General features: G+C 45.7%; 1 protein-coding gene across 3 annotated transcripts in view; it reads left to right on the forward strand.

The window, feature by feature from the left end:
• Window positions 1-7,622: 7,622 nt before the first annotated feature.
• Window positions 7,623-24,628, forward strand: part of SV2B (synaptic vesicle glycoprotein 2B) — a 63,697-nt gene continuing 46,691 nt past the window's right edge. Inside the window, exons 1-3 of one of the 3 annotated variants that reach the window (XM_065076619.1) lie at window positions 7,623-8,126; window positions 11,611-11,712; window positions 12,893-13,065. The gene's annotated coding sequence lies outside the window, so the exon portion shown is untranslated. The remainder of the gene's footprint in view (window positions 8,127-11,610; window positions 11,713-12,892; window positions 13,066-24,628) is intronic. The other 2 variants (XM_065076618.1, XM_065076620.1) reach the window with 2 other exon arrangements.

Raw genomic sequence — 24,628 nt, forward strand, 5'->3', positions numbered from 1 at the left:
AATATGAAAAACATAATCTACAAGTCACATGAGAGCCAGCTTTCTCATGAGGTATCCGATCAGTCCTGCTTCCAGCTGGACAACACAAAAGCATCTTTATTACCATTGAGCAAGCCTGTGTGCCCATCCCTACTGAGAAGATCAAACCCCACGTGTCTTGGCAGTGGTGTTTGTGGTCACATGCCGACCTGTCACACTCTCTGATGAGAGCTTCTGACACTGTGGTTTTACATGTAGCTAGAGAGGATATAAATACGAGTCGTGTAACTCCCAAACTGTGTATTTTCTTCATTAGCTTCAATAAAGAGCCATCACACACTTTGCAAAACCAAAAGCTTGTGGGTTTCCTTTTCGTCTCACCCTGGGGGCTGGGTGAAAGGAGGAGCCTGTCTAATCGTGGCTAATGAAATTCCTGCTGCAAGGCACACATGTGTGTGCAACTGGCATCCAGCTGGATGCAGAGGGGAGAGGGAGCAGTTTGGGGAATGGTCACTTAATCATGGGGCTTTGGAGAGCAGTGAATGCAATGTTGCATCTGAGCAGCTCCCTGAAGGACTTCCAGGTAACAGGAACAGCAGTCATGAATATGGATGGCTCCTCATTATGTTTGTTTATGTGCAACAGTAATATTATTATATATAACATTAATATTATATCAAAGTCAGGCTCGAAGCAGGAAAACAAATCCCCTCCCTTCCCTTTTTAAAAGAAGCTCATGGGCTGGCCCAGGATTGCTGCTGAACACTTGCATTCCCATCTGCATTGATGAGTCTGGTCCAAACAGAAATACTGCAATCAAAATATGAGGAAGTCTGGGGCGGGGGCTGCACCTCTCAGCACAGCCCCACCTGCACCTGCTAGAGCCTTTGTGAAGGAGAGTGAGTGCAGGGGACTGTGACACCTGGACACTAGGACAGAACTATTGAAATAAGTACAAAACAAAAAATAACTGCTAGTGTTCCTCTGCTGCCTTAATAATGTAAAGCTTCCAGCAATCGGCTAGCTGCCAGCTCACTTTTTATGCTGAATGATCTGTAGATTAATACGGCTTTATTTTTTTTTTTCTTTTTGCCTTTTTGCTGGTGGACAGGCGTTATTGGGAGGCTGATGAATTCCCCAAGGCTGGTGCTGTGTCCTGCCTGCCCTGGCCCTGAAGCAGCATCTCATCCATCCACCCACCCACCTATCCATCCATCCATCCATCTATCCATCCATTTCTCCCTCCATCCATCCCTGCTCCCTCCCTGCCAGCCGCAGCAGGTGGGTCCCCACTGTAGCCCCCCGGCTCCTTGCAGGTGCTGGCTCCTCACTCCATGCCTGTGATTTCATATTGATGCTTTTCTTTGCTTTCCTCCACCTCCTCTTCACTTCTCCTCAGGGAATTTTTCCCATTTTTCTCAGTTTTTATGCCTAGTTTCAGCGCAAGTGCAAACACAGCCAGTTCACATCAAGCCTCAAAGGTGACAGATAATTTCACAAATTTATACCCCGGTGGTTCAAATACCTGAAACATTTCTTGGATCCAGCAATTTTTTTTTCCATGCAGTTTCCAGTTGCATCCTATGAAAACATCTCCCTGTCCCTTTCCCCCTCAGGCTGCATTACTGTAAAGCAACCTGGCTGTGGTGCTTTCTGCCCAGAGAAATTTCTGTCCATCAGGATGCCCGGGATGCAGACAAAGCCCAGTGCACATTAAACTCATTAAAGTCCCTTCTGGTGCAGCTTGGAGCAGCTTTGTGTACAGGATGTGAGGCAAAGACATGAGTAAACAGCTAAGGTAATTTTAGGTGATTTTTGTTTGAAAACTGCAAAGCTTCTTCCCCCCCCGCCTCTTTTACTGAAGGAGGGGGAGGCCCCTCTGCTTCCCTCAAGGAAATTCCCCAGAAAGCATGGCTTCAAGAAAAAAAGGCTCTTCCAGACAAGGAAGAAAAGAATGAAACCTAAACCCCACCTTCCTCTGTCTCCTTAGATCTGGAGTTACAGGTTTGTATTTAATTTCTCTGTAATGTAATATAGCATATTTTCTTACACCCTTAGATGGCCACATCTAACAGAGTGTTCCTGAAAATTACTCAGATGAAATGAGTGCTGTACACCAGGCTTAGGCAATTTGCTATAGTTACAGAGTAATCATGGAAATATGGAAAGGCTTTGCAAGTGTAGCATTTATGGGCAATTTAAATTGAAAAACAGCCATTGCTTTGATATCTGGAAAGCTACTGACAATGCTGAATAGACATTATTCTGTACAGGGCAGCAGGAAGTCTATAACTATCAGCTATAACTATCAGCTGTATCATGATGGGCTAGAGTAGATTTAAGATTAATATGTTTTTAATGCAACATATAGAATAAATATATTCATATTTATACAGAGACATAGAAGAAGAAATGCTAATGGTGTAGGATTCACATTCTTAATGTATTTAATTGTCTACCTCGAATAGGACATCTGGGTAAAAGATGTGAGATATAAGTGACTGTGCTATGAATTATAAAATGCCTGTTCCTCAGGATCTGCTCTTTCTCTGAGATTTCTATGTCTTACTGTCACATGAATAATCATGAATTTGCTGGGATGTATGCTGGTATTAGTCTGTTAGATTTTCTCCTTCACTTCCCATAAAATTAACACCTATGCATATGTACAGGAAAAGAGTAAGCAGGCAGTAACATTAAAGAAATAATGTGGTAAAAAAAGCACAGAATGCCACTGCAGCAATTCCTTCCATATATAATACTCCATACATAGACGCAGTTTCTTGACAATTGGACTGCCACACTCAGAGAAATATCACAAATAATGCTTATTCAATTTCCAGCAGCTTCTGATCTCCTGACTCAGTCCTCTCTGAATAACAGTCAGGCATGTACATAACAAAGGACATTAAATATTAATGCCAAGGGTTTTGTTGCTGATTGTGCTATTAACATGTAGGGAACCATTTATCTTTCCACATAAACAAACTCTGCTTAATGCATTAGAACTCTGCAAAATCAGAGTTAACCTGACAATATATTCCTCCATTTCAAAAGAAGAAAATAGCGGGGAAAAAAATGTGCGAACTGCTCTTTAATGGTTCACTGCACTTGTAGTTGGGGTTTTAAACCTAGACTAACAGAACTATTCAAAAAAGAGAAAAAGATGAAAAAAGCTCATGCTTCAAGTGATCCTGGAGGACGCAGCTGTTAGGTGGTGCACTGCTATTTGCAGAGCTTTGCTTGATACAGCGACAGCCCTACATGTGAGTGGGTCCCACACCACCAGCTCAGGTCCTACCGCACTCATTAGCTTGGCCTTTGCACCAAGACCTGCCGACATACCTGTGTTTTTCCACTCAGGCCTGTCTTATGGAATGGTTTCTGCTGGATTAGAGAAATTTAAGCACCCTCATCCCTTTACATTCAACCATTTTTACAGGCAGAGATGCTGCTGATGGATGTTGTCTGACATTGCATCTCCCTGGCCTCTCACAGCACTCATAAGTGTCACCTTCTAAGAGCAGTGGCTCTTTGGAAACCAAAATTTCTATGCCACACATATTTTCCAGCTAATGCTTACTATTACGGTCATTTTCCAGCTCACAATTCCAGCTCTGGTAAACTGATATTGCCTCAGTGGCTGCACTTTTGCCCTGAAATCTCAGTGTCAGTGGCGTCATGTGGGTTTTAGATGGTTCTGGAGCCCCTTTGGTTCAGAGGACACAAATGCAGATCATGTTTTGAAGCCTGTGCTGTCATGAGTCGCCTCTCTGAGGAGGTGACAGGGCTGGCATTCAGGAGTTCAGGTTGTGATGGGATTCCCCAGTCCTCCACGAGCTTCCCACTGTGCAGTCGTTTGGGTGGCTGCAACAATCTGGAGTTTGTGTCAAGTGCAAAGTGACAGGCTAATTTAAGGAAAAAAAAAAAGTATTATTATGTTTTGTGAAAACAGAGCCATAGTCAGACGAGTTCAGAATTTCAGTGGAAAATAGGAAATACATTGATTTTTTTTCCCGTTTCTCCTAGTTTCAGCAATTCATCTCTCTTTTTAATATATCTATGCAGTATGTGGGTGGCAAGTCTCATGCTGCAGGTGTTAGAGCATCCAGTAAGGGTCTTTTTCTGCTTCTGACCAGCACTAAACAACATGCCCCATCCACTAGGTATATGTGTGTATGTATATATCCACCCCACCTGAAGTGTGGGCATGGAAAGCTTTCACAGATCCAAACCCTGACTTCAGCCTGATTTCACACTGCAGTATATTCAATGTAAACCCCTTTTTGCCCATGTTTAAGCTGCCCATTTCCCCTGAATCAGGCAGCAGCTCTGTCCCTTTCTGGTGGGAGGCAATGCGGTACAGCTCAGCCCTCGCCCTTTGCAGGTTGCTGTACCCTCCTAATTTGTCTGTCCATCTTGGCAACATAATCCCTTGGCAGTGAAACCCGCAGCATGATGGACTGACAGCTTTTTTATTGATATCCAGATTTCTTCCATATGCATTTTACCGACACATTTGCCAGCCAGCGGGCAGCAATACCAATAATCAGACTTAATGCTCGTATAGCTTTTTACTGTGTATTTGTCATCCGTATTACTAATGCCACTTATCAGGTATAATGGCAGGTGCAATCAAACATTGCCTGGGACTCTCTATTAAGGCTGGATTCTGGCTTTAGTAAGCACAGTTTCATTAGCAGAATTGGTGGAGGCGGGGGAGGGAAGGGCTGTTTCTGGATGGACAGTTGTCACCAGCAGCCACCAGCCTGCTGTCACTACACACCTCAGAGAGGTGGCAATATCCAGCTATTGCTGCCACCACCCTGCAGCCTGTCAGCTCAAGGATTTGCTGTGGTATCCCTCCGACTTGTTTAACTCCTGCTAGATGTGAAAATTGACTTTTGCCGGCTCCTTTTTGCACAACTACATCTCTGGGGCCAGGGTGCAGGAGTGTGTGCTGTGATAACTCATAATGTTTTTGGGGACCCTTGTCTCTGCTCTGCTGTGGCTCCTCATGGAGAGGGGACCCTGAAAACCAAGCCAAAAAGTCCTACCATGAACATGTGCTTGTCTCTCAAAACCTTGTGTTACCGAGTGCCTCTCACAGCAAGTGCCCTGGTGTGTAAGCGATGGCTCTGGCAGAGCCATGAAATATGCATTGTTTGTGTGTTTTTAGAGTCATACTTTTCCTGTAATTATCTTCCTTTCACTTGACAGCCCACAAGCCACCAGAGAGGCTGCTCCGTCACCACTTAAGTTCTTGCTTTTCATCAGTGTCCCCTTGTACACATTCCCAATAGCATCTGAGCACTGCTGAAGAGGGGTGTGTGGTTTGCTCAGCTCCACACCACAGTGCAAGGGTCCTGGTGTCTTGTACATGCAAGGGGTCAGAAGAGAAACCCCTGTTCCTGTAGGTGGGATAAAAGATGGGAATAGCTTGACTATGTCTGTGGGGGTCTGCTCCATTCACACAGCTGGGCCAGACTTCCCATCCCACCCCAATTCCCAGGAGGTCTGAAGCTCAGTGAGCTATAGAGATAGATCAATCCCCCTTTGCCGGTGTAACCATGTTGATATGTATATCTGCATGATCAAGCCTTAAACAGACACCCATTTCCCCATGATAGAAGAGCTTGTATAATTTTGCCTATCTGTACACTAGGTCCTTATATTTGTCACAGCTCAGCTTTGTTTACCATTTACTTCTTGCATCTCTGAAACAGTTGGATTGCTGAGTATTTAAACAGTGTGCTCTTTTAAATAGACACTAGACCTTCCCACCCTGCTGCCTCTGATGCTGGGCAGCCCATGAGGCTCAGGTTCCCTGCCAGCACCATATGGAGCTGTGGAAAATAGTTCTGCTCTGTCTGAGATACCTGGATATGGCTAGCAGTGATTAACAGAGAGATTTTCAGCTGTGCCTAGGGTGCAGAGGTAATTAGAAACACTTACAATCACAGTGAAATGGTAAAGAAAGTCTCTCAGATTTATTGTCCTTCTCCCTGTTGATTGTGCAATGAGATTTAATACAAATTTACCCAAGCTAGATCTATCCTGCATGGGAAACGCTAAGTGAAGTGGCTGCAGGGGCTTTGCTGGGAGTTGAGAAAAGCCCAGCAGGGATACTGGGGTGCTTGTTTGTCCAGTCTGTGACATCTTCCCTCGCTTGCAGTCCCACCCACAAGTGGAAGGTGACATGGGGCAGAGCAGCCTTCTGAAGGCAGCTGTGATGGAGCTTAGAGAGTATCTCCAGGGCTGCCCCACAACCCTGCTCAGGGAAACACGGTTACAAACAGTGCTGCTCTTTCTGAGTATGACCCATGCAAGGTGCAGTGGATGGGATACATGCAAATAGAGTTACTGTGATTTGAAAAATTTTAAGTATTAACGAGCTGGAGAACTCAGAGGAACAGTGACAGGCAAGGAATGTGGCACTCAGTGGCACTGTGACAGACTGGCTTGCTTTTCAGTTTTGCCAAGACATTGATACTTGGTCTATAGCACACAGGAGTGCTGATAATAATTTGACTTCTGAAACGTTCCCACATCAAAGCAATCTGCACTGTACCAAACACAAAATGCAATTAAGCTAATGTATTGCAGTAGGGAGAAAAAGCCAAACTTTGGATTTGAATTCCAATTTTTAAATGAGTGGGTGTGAAAAAGTCTAAATTAATCACTTACTGCATTTTCCATATGGAAGTGGTGCTACCAGTGCAGTCTAAGGAACAAACAATCAGATAAAGAGAGAAATTTCAGGTGGATTTGTAAAGCTGTTAACAATTAGAAACACACCTGAGCTGGAGATTCAAATCAGGTGAGCTGAGGGGAGCAGGCTATAAAATACAGGAGAGAGAAGAAAGGTGGAGTGTGTGTCTGGAGGGGGCCCTGGTGATAGCTGGAGGAGAGATGGCTCCTTATGTTTGTGCAGCCTGGAGAGGCTGGTAGTGCCAGCACTGTCTTACAGGTGGGGAAACTGAGGCACAGCATGGGAAAGTAGCTTTCTAGATGTCACCTGCTGACAGAGCCAGGATGGGAGGCTGGACTTTCAGTTCCACTTCTTTGCTGTATCTCTTTGGCAAGTACAAGGGTTTCATGCTGTCCTGTAAATCTGTCCCTGCTGCCTTTGGCTCCATGCTGCTCTTTGGTGTTAGGTTACCAGAAGCAGCAATAAAAATCTGCCAGTGAAAACCTTTAATGCTCCCATTATCTAGACTAATTTGAGCATCTTTACATGGAGAGATGTTGCAGGGGGTGGACATTCCACCCCATGTGTACTGACAATGCTTTCTTAGTGGTTAGGAGCTGTGTACTTTATTCCTCATCAAAACACTTCCTTGTGTTACTTCGTTATCTCTTTTAATGATACGAAATGATTGTGGATAGAATTCTGTGGCGGTCTATGTTCCATGCTGTTGTGTCCACGTGGTTTCTTGTAAGCACAAAATTGCATGGCCGGGGGATTTTTCCTGTTGCTGCTCTTCTGGCAGTGGGCTCCCAGTTTACAAACACAAGGGGATTTTAAAGAGAATGTGCTTATCCTGCAGTAGGATTATCCCTGAAAAATTGCACCTTTCCCTATCCTCACCTACTAGCCATCCCAGAGAGAGGGGACTTGAATGTGGCAGTGGTCTAATATTTAAAGTGGAGAGATGGAGGATGGCAGCACAATACCCAGTCATGCTGGAATTCCCTTCTGCTTACAGCTAGAAACATTTTCATATGCCAGCAATTAAAAAAGAAAAAAAATCCCTCATGTAATGAAGAACTCTGCTAGAGACCTGCAACGTTTAGGCATTGGGTTGGATTTTATTACCATGATGAAATTACACAAGCTTTGCTTCTCTCTCTCTTTGCCTGCTGTGCAGCTCCTCGCTCTCTCCCCTTCTCCTTGGCTGCCTCCGCACGTTCCCTCCCTGCTGGCTTTGCAGCCGGGGTGGGGGAGGCAGGGATGCAGGCAGGACAGGCAGCCCTGAGCTCCCTCCCAGCCCCGGCTTCTCTCGGTTGGGATCCCCTGGGCTGCATCATTGGCATGCAGCTCCCGGCAGGACTGCATCACTGCTAGAGGAGGAGATGCCGGCGCAGAGCCACGCCACGCCGCACCGCGCAGGCAGCAGCACCGCCCGCAACTTGGGGTGCTGAAGGTAAGAGCAAGTTGCTCCTTCTGCTTTGCTGAGCAGGGGTGAGAGCAGCTGCTGGAAAATTGGCACTCTGTGGGGTCTCAATGCTAGGCGCTGGGGGGGTGAGGGGGACGGCAGCTCAAAAGGGCAGGGAAAAGCTCTTTGCAAAAAAAAAAAAAAAAACTGCAACAAAAGATGCCAGTGAAAACGAGGATGCTCAAGGGTGCGGAGTCAGTGTCTGAGTTGGGGATCGTCAGGGAGACTGTTAGCTTAATGAGAACGGAGGGGTCGGAGCAGTCGGGAGCAAGGCAGTAGCTGAAGCAGCTCCTTGTGCTGCCCTCGCTCTCTGCGGGGAGCGGAGGAGCTGCTGTGCTTTAAAGTTTTGACTCAGGTTGAAGCAATTTTAAAAAGTGTTCCCGGTGCGTGTCCAGGTTGCGGTGGGCTGGGGGGTGAAGGAGAAGTTGTGTGCATGGGGGGAAGGGGTGGTCGTGTCCACATAGGAGGTGTGTGGGTGGTGGCAGCCCAGGGCTGTGTGTGGGTGTGCCGGTACCCAAACACACACCAGCCCCATTTACCCCAGTGGTTACTGCACTGCTAGCATGCATTTTTATTGTCCTACTCTCATTATCCTGCCCTAACTATCCTCCCCAGTCTCTGGGAGAGTTTAAATGCAGCTAAAGCTAAAAACTGCAGTTAGTCACCTTTGTTAGGAAGGATTAAATGAAGCCACAGAGAGAAAGTGATGATTTTGGGAGCTGACAGGACTGGTTTTCTCAACACTGGCTGTTGTGGGACACGGGTTCTCCGGCAAGAAGTTCCCATGTATGTGTGCATGCCTATAGCACATCCTATAACGCATCCAGATATACATCTCTGCAGGGACTATTTTTCTTTTAGAGGACAAGCGTTGTTCAAGGGAAATTTTCATTACAGGTGTCAAACTGCAGTAATATGATCCATAACACAAAGATTCCATTAAAGATAATGGGCAGGAACTGGCTCTGCAAGGATGTTACTTGACAGGGATGACCTCACCTCAGGAAAAAAAGAACAGTAACGACCTGATGATTCTAATGCGTAGGTGAGGAGCAGTGCAGTGTTCCAGGTGTGCTGAGGGAGACCCTGCTGTGTTTAGGTCGGGCACTTGTAAGCTCATACAAGAGCTTAAAGGGGTCTCTCCTGCCATGGGAATTCACAGCAGAAATGTCAGGTAGGATGAGAGTGAGTCATGTATCTGACATGGCATGAAATTTGCTGTTTCATGACTCATCTGGAGCCCTAGTATTATCATTTAAGGAAAGATAGTAAAAGGGTAATTCTCTGCCTTATTTAGCCAAGTGTTGAATGTACAATAATGCTGCACACACAGGTGATCTCTGCCAATCTGGCTGCTTGTCTGCAGAGAGCATGTGGGCAGCACCTTTTGGAAGTGCTGTCAGAGTGACTGTGAAAAATCCCAGGATGAGCGGAAGAGCATGTGATCTGGTGTTTGGTACAGGGGATGCGCGAGTTTAGTTTCAAAACAGAAACTGATCCAGCCTGTACCTGCAGGGAGAGGGCAGGATGCTGCAGACACATCCCTTTCTTGCTCTTAATAACCTCTGATCTGGGCCTTTTGCTTTTACTGAAATGAAGTAGGAGAAATGAAGAAGGTAGGAAAACCTCCAAGATCTGTGGGCATGCTGTCCCACCCAGGCAGCAAACTGCTGGACAAAGCTTAGTGAGGCAGGTCTGGGTTTTGAGGCAGAGCCTGCACTTGGTGCAGTATGAGCCCAGCTCCCTTCCTCGCCTCCGCTGAGTGTCACCCCTGTGTCTTTCCTGCTTTGTGTGTGGCCTTTTCCTGGCCTGGCCATGAGGTTTCAGGGTTGCTCCCAGTCCTGCTGGGGGAAGCCCAAGCCAGCCTCGAAAATCCTCTTGCTGCTCTGTCAGTCTGGCAAATTGATTTTCCAGATCATGAGCTGAACCTCTGAAATTGTTCTGTTCTGAAAAGATTATGGAATTACTCCTGTGCTAATGAATGCTTTAATGCTATGGTGACTAAAAGTCCCATAAGGATTTTAACAGCCAAAGAAAAGACACTGTAGGAAAGGGGAGCCTACAGCACCTGTCAGACCTTACTTCATCATCTGGGGCAGATGAGGAGGAAGGCGACTGAAGCTGAAAAATGAGAGAAGGGTGAGGAGATGTGTGGTCTGCTGGGAAGCTGCTGAGTCCATCAGGGATACATTCTGTAGCTCCCAACTTTATTCCTCTTTCTGCAAGGGCAAGCAGGGAAAGCAACACGGTACCTATTGCTTTTCCTTTCACCAGCTCTTCAGCAAATAACTGTCCCTTCTGGCAGTGGGGACAACTCATCCCCTGGTGACCTGCTGGGTGAGCCCCAAGGACAGGTGGCAGAGTCAGGTCACCATCCCCACCTCCCTGGGACAGGCTGCTGCAACCTGCTGCGGGATTATCAGAGTTTAGCACTCACCCTTCTACCCTCCCAATGTGTTGCTGTCAGATTCTGTAGTTCAGGACCATGACACTGGTTTTCAAATATACAGTAGTACACTATATGCTCTGACCCCACAGAAGGAACCTGGCATTTATTAGGGAGAAAATATGCTTCTGGGGATGAGTCTGCCACAATCCTGCTGACTTTTACAAAGCTGCAGTCTTGCTTCTGCTTTACTCTAACCTTGGCTTCATTGCACTGTAATTCCATGGTTTACAAATGGGTTGTCCCAAATTTGAGCAAGAGCAGAGTTAACCACCTAAGACGGGATGGGGAAAACATCTCCATGCCACATGAGCTGCAATACAAGGGGAAGGCTGGTCTATATTTAGGGAAGGGCTCTGCACAGAATGGGTAATCCTCTTTCTGTGAATTATCCAGCCTGGGGATTACACTGCTTTAAACTTCCCCCAGCCACAGCTGAGCTGGGGGGGGCTGGCAAAACCAATGGCTGGAGTAGGGGGGGGTGCAAACAGGTTGCTGATGACTCATTTGGCCACTGCCAGCCTTGCGAAGTGCTCCAAGAGGTCGCGGCAGGCCCAGACGCAGAGTGACACGCGAATGACGTGCAAGGCGAAAGGGAACATTATGGCATCCCGATTAGGAAAGAACACAGAGCTTTATAAATAATTGCGGAGATGAGGGAGCGAGGCAGCAGGTAGGAGGAGGGACAAGAGACCCAAAGCAGCAGTTTTCCAACGTGTAATATCCTTGCTAGACTTTTTCAAGCTGTTTCTCTAAGCAGAAAAGGGGATGCATTTTGAACTGTAGCTGATACATCAGAGATGATGCTCTGAACACACCAGCTTGGGCTGGCTTTGCAAATGTGATTCTGGGCATGCAAGTCAGGTTCATGTATTTGGAGTGTGAATGGATCACTGTCAATACTCCATAAAAATGTTGAAGGGAGGCCAATAACACAGCTCAGGGACAATAAGGGTGTGTGTGGGAATGGGGCGTGAGGAGGGAGCCAGGCTGTATTGCACCAAAACCTGAATATTTCATTCACAGGCAAGGGATGAGAGCCCTGTGCATAGAAAATATGGATTTCTGTCCTTTACCTAGTGCACAGCTGCTAGAAAAAAAGGAGTCCTGTCACTAATCTCATCTTGGGTATGTGTGCATGTTACAGAGGTGACATTCTTGTCACCCCTAAATGTGGGTCTTGGGACAAAGCTTGGGTGGTGAAAAGAAGGAGAAAACCACAGCCCAGCATGGCACCGCCCAGCCTGACACCCAGCCCCAAAGGATGCTGAAAGGGCTCTCCTCATGGCGCCAAAGACAGCAGAAAGAAGGGGGGATTTGTTTGTGAAGCAGGGATGGAGTCCTTGTCTGGGAGGCTGACATAGCTGGCACTGCTGATTTTCTCTATCTGGGTTTGTGGTGGGGCCACTCTTTTTCCTCCGCTAATCTCTACAAGCTGGGATGTCTCTCAAAACTAGTATTTTCTTCTTCTTTCACCTTTCCAGGCTTTAACTAAGAAATGATTGCAGGGGTTTTTCTCCAGCTCCCTTCACATTCTACTGCTGTCTGGAGGTCTTGTCGCTTTGTCCTGCAGTTACATCCCCTGTGGACCCTCACAGTACAGCTGCCATCTCCCAGACTCACCCTGGCCACCCTTGTTTGAACTGCCAGAAGATCAGGTTTATTCAGAGTGAAGTCAAGTGCACCAAGGCATTTTATTTTTTCCTGCATTTAAATCAATTTATTCTACTCTCTGCTGCTTATCCTGCATAACCTAAATCAGGATTTCGACTCTATTGTATTTTCCTCTGTCCAGAACTGGGACAAACAGCCCCATCCTGCTGTTCAGCATTCCCTCTTTTACTTGCATCATCTAGAGGATGACATTTAAATAACTCCAGGGGAGTTTGAGTTGAACAGGGAATACATGACAGGTCTCCTGACTCACTGCTAAGAGTCAGGCATAGTCAGTGCAAACCCTGGCTTGTTTCTGCATGTGAACTTAGAGCTAGAAATCACCAGAGACAGCTTGGATTGAAGAGAGAGATGAAAGAAGGGAAAGACCAGGGGAAGCCTTTGCCTTTAACGTGAGCTAGGGTGTTTTTTTCCCTCCCTGTGTGTCAAACATCCTCAATTTCCTGTTTAACTTAAAGTCAACACATCTGTCACGTTAGCATCTCCTGCTGCCTGGTTCCCCAAGCCACCCCCCCTCCCATCTGCTCTGCCTCCAGCCTCCCATCGCTCCTATTGCTCTGTGCTGGGGAGATTGAGAGTGTGTACGCCTGTGTTTTCTGCTGGCTGATGGACTTTTCCATCGCTTGTGCTTCAGTACCTGGATGCAGTCGCAGCGGGATGATTGGCTTGGCTTGCAGAGCATTTACTTCTAATCTCCGGCTTGTGACATCCTAGCACGAAGGGGCGACTCTTTCAGGAGCGGCTCCACGGGCTAGAAAGAGGGGAAATGGCTAGTGAACGGCTGTGATGAAGTATTTCCTAGTTCTGGTAAGTGATGCTTTTCTTTTTGGTCCTTTTCTGGACAATCAGTCCAGATGAAAAAGTGATAAGGCTTAGTGGGGTAAAAAGCATAGGGAGGGAAGCTGAAAAAGGAAAAGCAAAAAACAATCAAGTCCATTTGGTTTGTACTGAAGCTTTTCTGGGGGTCAGTGCTCATCAAAGCAATTTAATTACTATTGGTGAGAGGCTGGAAGCCAAGCAGATCAGACAATATCTGTGCCTAGGCGGTCGGAGCAGCTTTAACTCATGTGCAGTTTCATTGCCCGCTCTGTATCTTTTTTCCTACATGATTTCCAGCTTGATCCGGAGCACATTCAGAGCTCATGGCCAAGCACCAGTGGTGCTTTCTGTGGGATAGTCCTAGGTGACCTGCTAACTGAATGCTGCTTTTTCTGCCTCAAGCTCTTCCCTGCAGGAGTTTGGGAAGGTTGGTTGTGAATTCTTGCCCCTAAGTTGATGCATAAAGCCCCTCAACTTTTTAGTAGATAAACTACCTCCACCATGAAGTCTAACTGCATTTTTCCCTGAAAACAGTCCCTGAGGTTCTGTGAATAGCTGATATATAGAGAGGTGCAGATAAAGATGTTTGGAAGGAAGAAAGTCTAGCTAGATTACACACTGCTGGGACTGCGAGTGATCTGATGTCCTAGACATTGGCTTACTCTAAATGAGAGATTTGTGAGTCAGTTTATCTCACAGGGCTCTCAAAATGTGCACCCTACTTCTAAGCTGAGTGGTAGCAGAGCTTTTGCACTGGGGATGAGTTTAGGCCCCTTGTTTAAAGAGGATCGGGGAATAATAAACCTAAGAGCAGCCTTTGCAATCTGGCTGTATTGAATCTGCAAAGGTCTGTACATAAGGTATCTCTGTTGACCAAAAAAACCCAACAAAACAAAGAAAAAATATGGTGGTGAAGCTTTGGTAGTTTTGCTGACATGTACAAAGCTATGACCTTCTCGATAGGCGTGTGTTCCACCCAAAAATGGGTGTAAAATTTGGTTTGGGGATACCAAAACAAATTCTTTCTGGATTTATTTATAACAGGTAGAGCACAAAAAATACTCCTGCAGAGCATTGTGGAGATGTTTTGTTTATAAAAATATTTGTCTTATGTTGTATTTATATAGAAACCTCCAGTTGCTAAAAACTCACGCGTTTCCTACTTTTTGATGTTAGATACCGTGACAGTTATATTGGGATGCTCTGGTTATTGTGCTTGTTAGAGAGCAACCTGGAAGTTTCAAGCACCAAATCTAAAGAAAAAGATCCTCCTTCCCTAAGCAGCGAGTTTTGGCTTGGATTTTTGTTTCACGTGTTTTAGGGTGACAATCTTTTGTACCAAATCTGTGTCTGGTGAACAGTTCGTGAAGCAAACACAGGAAAGTGGAGGAGGCTTTGTGTGACTGAATCCCAGAGCTGTGCAAGAGGTAGACAGTACAGCAATTGCCCAGTTTGTTGTATATGGGGGGGTTGATGATTGTACCTGTGAGGAAAACTTCTTAGAGAGGACAGCTTTTGCTTCCTCTAACTGAAACACCATGGTCTGTTAAAAAGTTGAAAATCCTTCATTCCATGTCTCCTGGAAAAACACTTCTGAGCACTAGAAATTTTTGTAAACTGTTTTTCTTGTTGAATTATCTTTTAAAAGCTGCAGAAAAGTTGATGTCAGAGTCTTTCCTGTTGGGTTTGTGCTTCTGTGCTTTTCTCCCATGTTTGTTCTGAGATGTTTGCCAGTGGTGACTGTGTTTTCCTGGTCCCTGCTGCAGTGCCTTAAAAGGGTTTGTTTCCCCTCTGTAATTAATGGTTCTGTAATATTCACAAAGAGAAAATCCTCCTACCTATCTGTGGTAATTTTGGTACATCTGCCAAGAAGAAATTCTAGTGCCAAATGAATATTGCAATATGCTAGATGTACACATTTTTATAGCATCTCAAAGATATATCCTGAGAGATACTGATTTGATGTTTGGGAAGTGAAGGACAGATCCTAAAGTCTTTGTCTCTGGATGGAAACATAATTGAATGTGCTAAAGTATTAATGGATGTTATGACTTCTTGTTGGATTAGTCTTTTCTCATGGACATTTGGGCTATAAAGGATGGATTTCCCTTGTAAAAAATAAAAATATCTGTTTAGTAAGGGCAGGGAATCGTATACGATCCTAAATGAAGAACACTCCAGATCAATCTTGTGAAGATGCTTGGCATGAGTGTCATTGTCCCTTCAAGACCAGATAATCAAGGAGATGGAAGATGAAACCTTCCCTTGCCAAAGAAACTTCCACATTATTTGATTGAAATTGGAATCCAGTCACCTCCTGCTTGTCTCTCCAGATTTTTCTTACCACATCTGCTAAATTACCACCAGCTATTTGTGTTTGAAATGAGGGCTTCCTCCCGCACAACCCATCTGCTCAGCCTGTTTGTTCTTCCCATGCAGTCACGACTTCGTAATCATGTTTATATCAGTAGAAACACACTGGTGTTAGGGAAGAAGGAAGAGGGGAACAAGGTGGCCTTGCAGGTTCTCTTGTCTGGGTTGAATTTGAAAGAGGGGGTTGGGTTAAAAACCAACGGGAGAACCTCTTATGAAAGAGAATTAAGCCAGGGCAAGGGAACCAGGAAGTTCAGGACACTCTGAGGACAAATCTTCATTTTTTCTAGTACTATCCTAGCAGAGCCTTCTGATTAGACATTGTAGGATCTCCCGTGTCATGACAGAACCCATGTTCTGGGTTACCCTAATACCAGGAAGGAAGAGGAAATCAAGGCTTTTCTGGTTTGTGGATGGCCAAAATAGGAGAGCACTTGACAGTATTTTAATCTGCCTCATTAAAGTAGAGAGTCTACAGATTTTCACAGATGTTTTTTGCTCGCCTTGGTGTGACAAACCTGTGGATATGATTATAGATATGGATAAAGATCTACAAAGTTGTAACTGACATGGAGACAATGAGTGGGGCTGTTGACTATTTCTTCCCATCCAAGACTGAGACAACACTACAACCAATAGAAGCCAGGTACAGATTCAGGATGCCTCCACCTGCCCATTCAAATGTGAGGCAGTCCTGGTCCATAATCTAAATAGCCCTCTGCAAATAATAAACCCTGCTATGGCCATCATGGTTTCCAGACCAGAAGTGCTGAAAAAAGCTGGATGTGCTGAGATGTACTCAGCTGTGTTTTCTTCTCCCAGCTCCTGTGGGAGGTCAGGAGCACAATAATTTCCACAGCTGCAAGGGTCCTGTAGACTGTGTGCCAGAGATATGGGGTGTCATGACCTGGCTTAGCTCAGCTTATATGACAGTCACCCATGCCTGGTGTGCATTTTCTATAATGAGGGGGATTGCCCACCTGTTGCTGAAAGCAGCCATCTCTTACGTGGAGTGGAGCAGCCAGGATTGAGGAGTATGTTATATTCGACAGTGGAGATGTTGGGAAAGAATGGAAAGCAGTATGTGAGCCCTAAAGCAGTACTTTTGACTGAAGAAATTGCTCATGAAATTGTCCTGCCTAGGAGAGAGCCCCATCACTTTCCTGTGAGGACTGCGGCAGGGCTGATGCTGGGCAGGCTCCTAAAGGAGATGCTGCAGGACTGTGCAGCAGCTGCTTCTTGATGATTCAGTGTTTCTAGTTAGACTCTGTTTTGCTGTGATTTGTGGCAGCTCTTGTGGGAGGTGGGTTTGGAGGAAGATGGAATTCGTCCTGACTGGGTGATGGATGGGTTTGTTTAAGCTCTGGTTCCCACTGCGCTGCCAGCACAGCAGCTGGTCCTGGCCTCCCATCCTCCCAAACCAACAGTGAGTGTCCTCAGGACAAGGCAACCTTGGTATTTCCACCCAGCAGGGCCCTGGGCACTGTTGCAACATGGAGAGTTTCCCAGTCTTGTCCTGAAGATGATCCCCGTGGGGTGTTTTGTGAAATCTGAGAGGATGAGTAAAATCCCTGTAGATATTTTGACTGTAGGGAAAGTGCTATGGGAGCAAGCCTGCTCCTGTACATGTGTGTCTTTTACACCCCTCCTACTCCAAGGACTGAGCTCAGGTCCTCTGACAAGACACAAGTAGTCATAGACAGGTCTTGGGAACTTCTCCCACCACTTCCCTCCAGGAAGCGGGGGAAATATCTACCTCCTCTGTGGGACATTTCTTTTGCCCCTTATGACAGGTGGTCAGGCTGCTGCAGATTTGTCAGCTTTAACTGCTGTAATTATTGCAGCTTACAGGTTCCTGACCTCCTGAGCTCATACCCATGCTATCCTTGGACAAGCGTGATGCTCCTGGTGTCTCCCCTCTGCCTTGGCACTCAGAGGAAACTCCTGTAGAGGTGGTGGTAGTGGCTTCTTTCAGGAACCGCATTTATGTAGCAGTTGTACAAGTAGCGATGGTTCTCGAACAAGCCCGGTGACATCTAGTTTTGCAGCTACCATCCTCCTCTGATGCATGCTCTCAGGGGGATTAGCATAGCCAGCATATGAGGCTAGAGGCAGATTGAATTGGATGCCTCTGTGATGATGATTGAGGGATTGGTGATGTTTGGGGAATAAAAATGGAAGTATGCAGAGATACTGCTCTGGCTGCACCTGGCACAGAGGATCTATTGCAGCAGACACTCATACTGGTGGATAAAAGCTCCTTTAGATTTACAAGCTATCCCTGGGTGGATACATCCTGATTTTAGTCTCAGGGTTGTAAACCCAGTAAAATAAGCAAAATTCCTCTGGACTTATACTGGAATAACTAATACATGGACTATTATGAAGGATGTGGCACCTCATAATGTAATAAACACAAAAAGTGATCGTTCTTCTTTCTGTATGCAGGGTCCAGTACTCCCTCTGCCCTCATAAATGGGATGGAGGAGAAGAGGGGGACATCTGGGCTGACAGCTGATTTGGGGACCACACGAGGTGTGGACTTTTTGCAAAACCCTGCAACAACTGGGAACTGGTTCTCAAATGCTTTTGGCCTTCTACAGGGGAGGAAATCTGCCCCAAATTCCTCTCACCTATTTCCAGTGAGACTCAGAGCAGGCAGCAGTGGAATCAGCCACCTCCTGGGGGGCTACATTTGTTCTTGTGCCCTCCCATGCTGCATGCACTTGCATCCCAAATTCGCAGATATTGTAGAAGGACTGTCTCATTGCAGGGAACTAGTGTGCCTTAATTATGAGTGTGTGTAGATGAGGTGTTAAATGATTTATACACAGACCTAGATAGAGAAATCCCAGAGGTTTCTTCTCCTGATGTGTAGCTGCTGTTGGCAATTAGTCAGGGGTTCTTGGCATTCAGGTGGAACTGAGGAGCCTTTTTGCTTGTGATACAGACCCAAAGCTGCTGAGCTTGGTGGAGGGTGAACATGTGCAGTGAGCCAAGACTGACTGTGACCAGCATGAAAGGAGCGTGGAGCCCATTTCCAGCAGGGTGGGTGCACGTGTGACAAATCCTGCCATCACCACTGCCATTCAATAGCCCTTCTGGGGATGATGGCAATGCTCTGAACTTGCGCTGCCCTTGAGAATATGAGGAATGCCTTTTGCATTCTCAGAGCCGGTGGATGGGAATTCAGAGGAGAGTAATCTTAATTAATCTTGTATTTATTATTCATCACTAATTGAAAGTGCTTTCAGCGCTTTTTTTTTTTTGCTTTTAGATAAGGGTGTTTAGGGTTGGTTATTAGTATCTATTTTATAATGCCAGCAAGATAGGATCCTTTGTTCTTAGGAGCTCAGACACTGTAAATCATCAGAGATGCTGTCTTTGCTGTGGCCATGCCTGGTGTGATGCCCATGGATGCTGGGCAGCACAGACACCTCCAGCCCAGGGCATCCAGCAATAAGAGAGGGAGAAGCCAGAACCTCTCTGGGCTGCTCTGGGGGCTGCAGGGCTCAGGGGCTCTGGTAGGAAACACTCATGGACCATGAAGGCATTTGGTATCTTGACACTTCTGTGTTTGAAAAGCCAAGGCACGACCATTGACTAAAGGAGGATGCTTCAGGGATTCATTCTTATGGCTTTATTTTAAAGCAACCCTTCTTTAGCATGAGGGCTAAAACCAGAATCTGCATTGAATGCTGCAGAGCCAACCCACTGAAGGATGATGTCCTTTCAACCCCTCTAATCCCCCTGACACATACAGGACAGGCACTATGAGAACATGGAAAGATTAGGAAAAGTCTAAATTTGCCACCCACACACTGAAAGTTCTGCAAAGCCTCGTCTGCAGCCAAGATTTACACCCTGCCTGCTTTAAAACCAGAAAGAAGTGGGAGAGAGCCCAAGTCCTGCTGATTTACACTTACAGGGTGCTGAGCACAGCAATTTCTCAGCCATCAGTAGGAAAGACAGTAAGATTTACACCTGGAAGGCAGCTGAGAGTTGGGAAGAGAGGAATGAAAAATAAGGTACTTCAAAGCCATGCCGTTTGAAAGCTGCCAGGGCTGAAGCATCGGGCTGAAACAGGGCTCCCGTTTGACTTTCTACTGAGCAAGTGTGCGAAGGAGGCGAGTGCTCAGGCTGGAGAGATGCTCGGTGAAGACAGGAGTGCTCCAGGGAGCTGCTGCCAGCCCCCACTGTTTCAGGCCATGCAGCTGATTAAATATTGAAAGGGTTTGGTTGCTGTTGCTTGAGAGCTTCTGTCTATATGAAAATGTTACGTGAGGACAAGTTTGTGCTGGTGCAATTAGTCTCTGTTTAAATACAGCTGACCATAAATAGACCAAAAAGAGCTTTGTGGGTTTAAATGTAAAGACACTGCTAGGACGTGTGTCTGGATTGCTCCTTTTTGGAGTCAAGGTATGGGAGAGCTCAGGGAGGGGGTGTTGCAGGTAGCGGTCAGATTGATTTATCAGAAAGCTCCTGTGGCATTCAGAGGCTGTTATGGATGCTCAAAGGCTGATTGTGATGGGAGCTAACACTTGAGCTTTGTGTGTTCACACAGCAGCCTTGCTTCAGGCTCACCTCCCACACACCCCCAGCACCCTGCAAGAGATGGTGCTAGATGGAGATGGATGCAGAGAACAGGTATGGAGAAGGGATTTATGATGGGTTCTAGGATTAGGCAGAGGCAGAAGGAGAGCTGAGATTATGGGTAGGGGCCAAAAGTGGATGGGGGAGAGACCAAAAGGGTTAATATTTCTAGGAGGCCGCTTATAAACAACAGGAGATCTCTTATAGAGAATCAGAGACCTTGAAGTAATGAAGCAGTGGAACAGGGAAGCCAAGGATGGAGGGAAAAGGTCCTTTACTGACTAGTGGCACAGCCAAGTATCAAAGTCAAGAAGAGTTGCTTTCAGGTGGAAGTAGAAAAAACAGTTGTTTTTCTGTTCCCCATCCAAGCACACTGTTGCACTCTCATCTTCTGAGAGGACAGGGAGGGCATTTTCCAGCTGGTTAGCTGTGAACAGGTGGGACCTTCCTTTATGGCTTGGTGCCTTCCTCACAGAGCACCAAAGAGGCCCCACTGTGGGTACTAGAGATTTCCCATCAGGTCCCTGAGCTTTCAGATAACCTGGGTACTAGAGTCACCCAGGGAGGTCCCACAATCACTAGTAACACTCATTGTGCTTCCATGGGTTTGTACAAAATTGCCTGTTTTCTGCATCCAGCTCCAGTGAGGTTGCGGTGATTTTGGTCAGTGGGATGTATATTGCAGGGAACATCACAGCAAGGAGCTTGGCCTGAGACATTTAGTCACTTCAAGGAGTCGGAAAATACATTTGAGCTGGAAAAGAAAGTTCCCTTCATTATGTGAGTGTCCAAAATAGATGTTCAAATCTTCTGCCCTGTGACCAAGGGCAAACTTTGGGAAAATCTTTCTGATCTGCTTAAGTATAAATATATTCAGAGAATAGTCTTCTGCTTGATTTTAATGTTGCTGTAGTCTGCACCGATGCTGGACAATCTGCCATCAAAGTACTAAGCCACCCAGCAGGCAAATAGGACATTCAGCATTTCCATTCTTCTGCAAGAGCAATTTAGTCCTTGCATTGGACTGCATTTGTTTTAGTATGTAATCATCACTGAAGATAGGTTTATGTTTGTTTTCATCTATAAATTCAGTCAAATCTGCCATAATTTTACTAAGTATTTTTAGAGTTTGATGGTAGTGCAGACTACTGTAAGGAGTCTTGTACTAATGTCTGTGAGTAAATGTACTAGGAAAGCTTTGCTTACTCACAGCCTAAGTGAACTGGACAGTATTTTCTAAACCCAACAAGGAATTTAGCAGCTAATATTTTTCAGTGCTCATGAAAAAGGAATCATATTTATCTTGTTCAGACTAAGGTGATATGGTTGCAGCAGAATTTGCTGTTCACATTTTCATTATTCCTTGAAGTTAATTGAAACTTGATTTCAAAAATTACATTCAGCCGAACATAAATTCAGATTATATTAGCCATTGATCAGTTCTTAAGTGCTTTTTAATGGCGTTATGTGACAATTGTTAATTGTACTTTATTAGAAAACATAATCACAACAGGGCTGATAGATGGATTCTCAGCTGAGCAAATCTGGATTAACCTACAGCCCTGAGGTTCTGATCCATAACATATTTGAAATTAAATTAAAAATCCCCTACAGATGTTATTAGCATGGGATGTGTGTTCATGGTGAAGTCATATAATTTTGGCATCTTTTTTTGTTCTTTCAGAGAGTCTAGCGTAGCTGTTCAGTTTCAATTATTTTTTCCTAGTTGTTATTAAAAAGTTGTCTTTGCATTGGGAAGTATTCCATCTGTAAGACTGCCGAAACTAAAATATTTCTTTTGACATTCAAAAATCAAATTCTGAAACAGATTTGTAGTCCTACTAGATTTAGATAAGCCACTTGATGAAAAACATCCACAATTTCCATCTCCCAACAGTGTACTGTAAAATGCAGGACCTGATAGTAACTATTTAATTAACTATTGTTGTTTTGCTTCCCTCGTACCTGCTATGAAATAATACTATGATTTTGGCAGGCTTACAGCATCTGAGACCATGTGGCTCAGCAGAACTGTGTGACATGGAAGGAAGAAAATGCAGTCTATTATATCTGTGCTACTTGGGAAATAATGAAGGGTCTGCCAATCCCATAAAGATGCAAAAAAACCCTCCCTAGGTAAACAGTTCAGCTCAGAACAGATGTTTCCCCGTGGTCTTGGCAGGAAGATATGCCAGGGGAGGTTCAGGTTGGGCATTAGGAAAAGGTTCTTCACCCAGAGGGTACTGGACACTGGAACAGGCTCCCCAGGGAGGTGTCACGGCCCCAAGCCTGACAGTGTTCAAGAAGAGACTGGACAACATCCTCAGACACACGGTGTGAACTGTGGGGTTGTCCTGTGCAGGGACAGGAGTTGGACTCGATGATCCTTGTAGGTCCTTCCAGCTCAGGACATTCTACGATCTCCTGTCCTTGCCCAGGACTAGCTGAATGCGAGGATTTCACCCCTTTTAATGCCTCACAAAGGCTGTGGGATGGGGGCTCGGGGCAGACTCTGAGCCCTGCTGTGTAAAACCTACTGCCCTCACCAAAAGGAGTTCTTGAACTCAGGTGGGGGATGTGGCACCTGACTGATAAGAGTCAACCTTTATATCCTTTAAGTCTAGCTATCATTCAGCTTTTTCATGGCTTTTTTCTTCTGTTTTTTTCAGTTTGAAGTGTGTGGGAGGGACTCACCATGGAGGGATCTCTCCTGGATGGAAAAGGTTGTGACGGAGGGATGGCTGCAGGGGTGGTGGTGCAGAGCCTGGGACCATCCACCCACAGACACCCACCTCCCCACCGGGCAGCACTTCGGGGGCTTTTTAACAGCAGCAAAATGAGCAGCTCCTTGCTCTGCCTTTGCAGCAGACCAGGCAGTGGCAGCTGGTGGATCCCTGCCCTGCGGGGGTACAGGGGATAATGGAGCTGCTTCTCTGATTAACTCTGGCAGCGGCTGCTGAGTTAATTAGTGGTTGAATCTAGGATGCTGGCAAAATAGTATTGTTAATTTGTCCACAAATGTGACTTGGAGCTGGGAGGCTTTGGGGTGAATTTCATCCCCACCATTGGCAAAAATAATTTTCAAGATCTGTTTCAAAATGAGTGTTTGAGCATGAGATGCCATGGCTGTTTCCACTGTGAAATTCCATTGTCAGATTCAATCTATGTGAGATTTCAGTGACGACTCTTCCTACGTGGCTTCATTTTTTTGTTGTTGTTTTTTTCAATCTGTGTGATTCTGTGTGATTTTTTGCACCTATCTGGCCCTGTTTCCTCATGTCTGGACTGCCTTGCCCTGTCCAGGGCTGGTCATTCATGTTTCATCTTCCCACAGAGGGGGAATGTTGCTTGCTCCAAGCAAGAGAGATCAGCTTAAGCATGAGGGGCTCCTGGGAGGTGTCTAGAAATAATTCATTTACTGTGGTTGCAGAAGCAGAGGCTTGCTCATAAGCACATAAAGACAGATCTCTCAGGGTCCAGCTCGCATGCAAAGGACAGACGGGATACACTAAGCCTTTAGTATGTCACAGGGAGCAGCCACTCAGCTTTGCATGAACTCGGAGCATCCCAGTGAGCATGCCTATCCTTACATCTGGAAAAGAGCCGTTAACAAATGTTCGTTACAATAGTAACTGTTTAGCCATTGGCTTGTCTCCATGCTGAGGTCTGTGCATCAGCAACTCTTTGTTTCCTGACAGTTCCAGGTAGACAGATGTTTTCTTTGGGGGTGTTATAGAGACTGTAAATGGTTTGGATCAGGATATTGCATCTGTGCTGTGTCTGCTTTCATCAGATGCTCTTTCTAAAGGACATTGGAGATAAAAATCTCCTGAGTGGGTGGTGGAAGAAAGGTGGAATGAAAAGGGAGATGAGGTGAAAATGAAGTTATTTGTTCAGTTACTGAGCGTGGAGGAGGGTTTTTCTTTTTTTTTTTTTTCTCCAGAAATTGCTGAGTCAAATGTGCATATCAAAGTTTACCAAACAAGCCCTTTCTGCATCTTTATGCAAAACATTTATTGCTTGAAGATGGAGCCAATTACCGTGCATGTATTTACCCAGCCCTAGGAGCCTGCCCAGCTCCCATCTATATTTCATGAGTCTCGACGCTCCCTGAGGCTTGCCGCACTCTGCTGTCCCTGCAGTGAAGGGCTCCTCCACTGCAAAAGCAACAATGACTCAAGAAAAATACACAAACAGATGAAGCTCCCTGGATTTACCTCTTCTGGCAGCCTTGTCCTTATCCCCTTAACACTGCATGGCATTTGGATGCTCTTTAAGAGCCTGCCAGCAGTCAGGCACATGTGGCAGCCACCAGCTGGTGCTCAATCTACCTGTCACTGGGCTGATGTTGAAAACAAGCTGCTACTCACACCCTATACAAGTTGGGAGGTAATAACAGTACTAACCCTCTCGTGCCATGTTCTGGTGGCTTTTCCATCTTTAAGTCATAGAAGGGTTAAAGCAAGGTCACATACATCTTCTGGCTCAGCTGGACAGTCAGCATGAGGCTCACACTTAAAATATACTTCCTAGCAGTTTATCCTTGTTTTTCAGCAACCCCAGTGGATGAAGTTTGTCTTTCCCC

The sequence above is a fragment of the Columba livia genome, chromosome 11 (genome assembly GCF_036013475.1).
Source record: "Columba livia isolate bColLiv1 breed racing homer chromosome 11, bColLiv1.pat.W.v2, whole genome shotgun sequence".
NCBI classification, from domain to species: Eukaryota; Metazoa; Chordata; class Aves; order Columbiformes; family Columbidae; genus Columba; species Columba livia.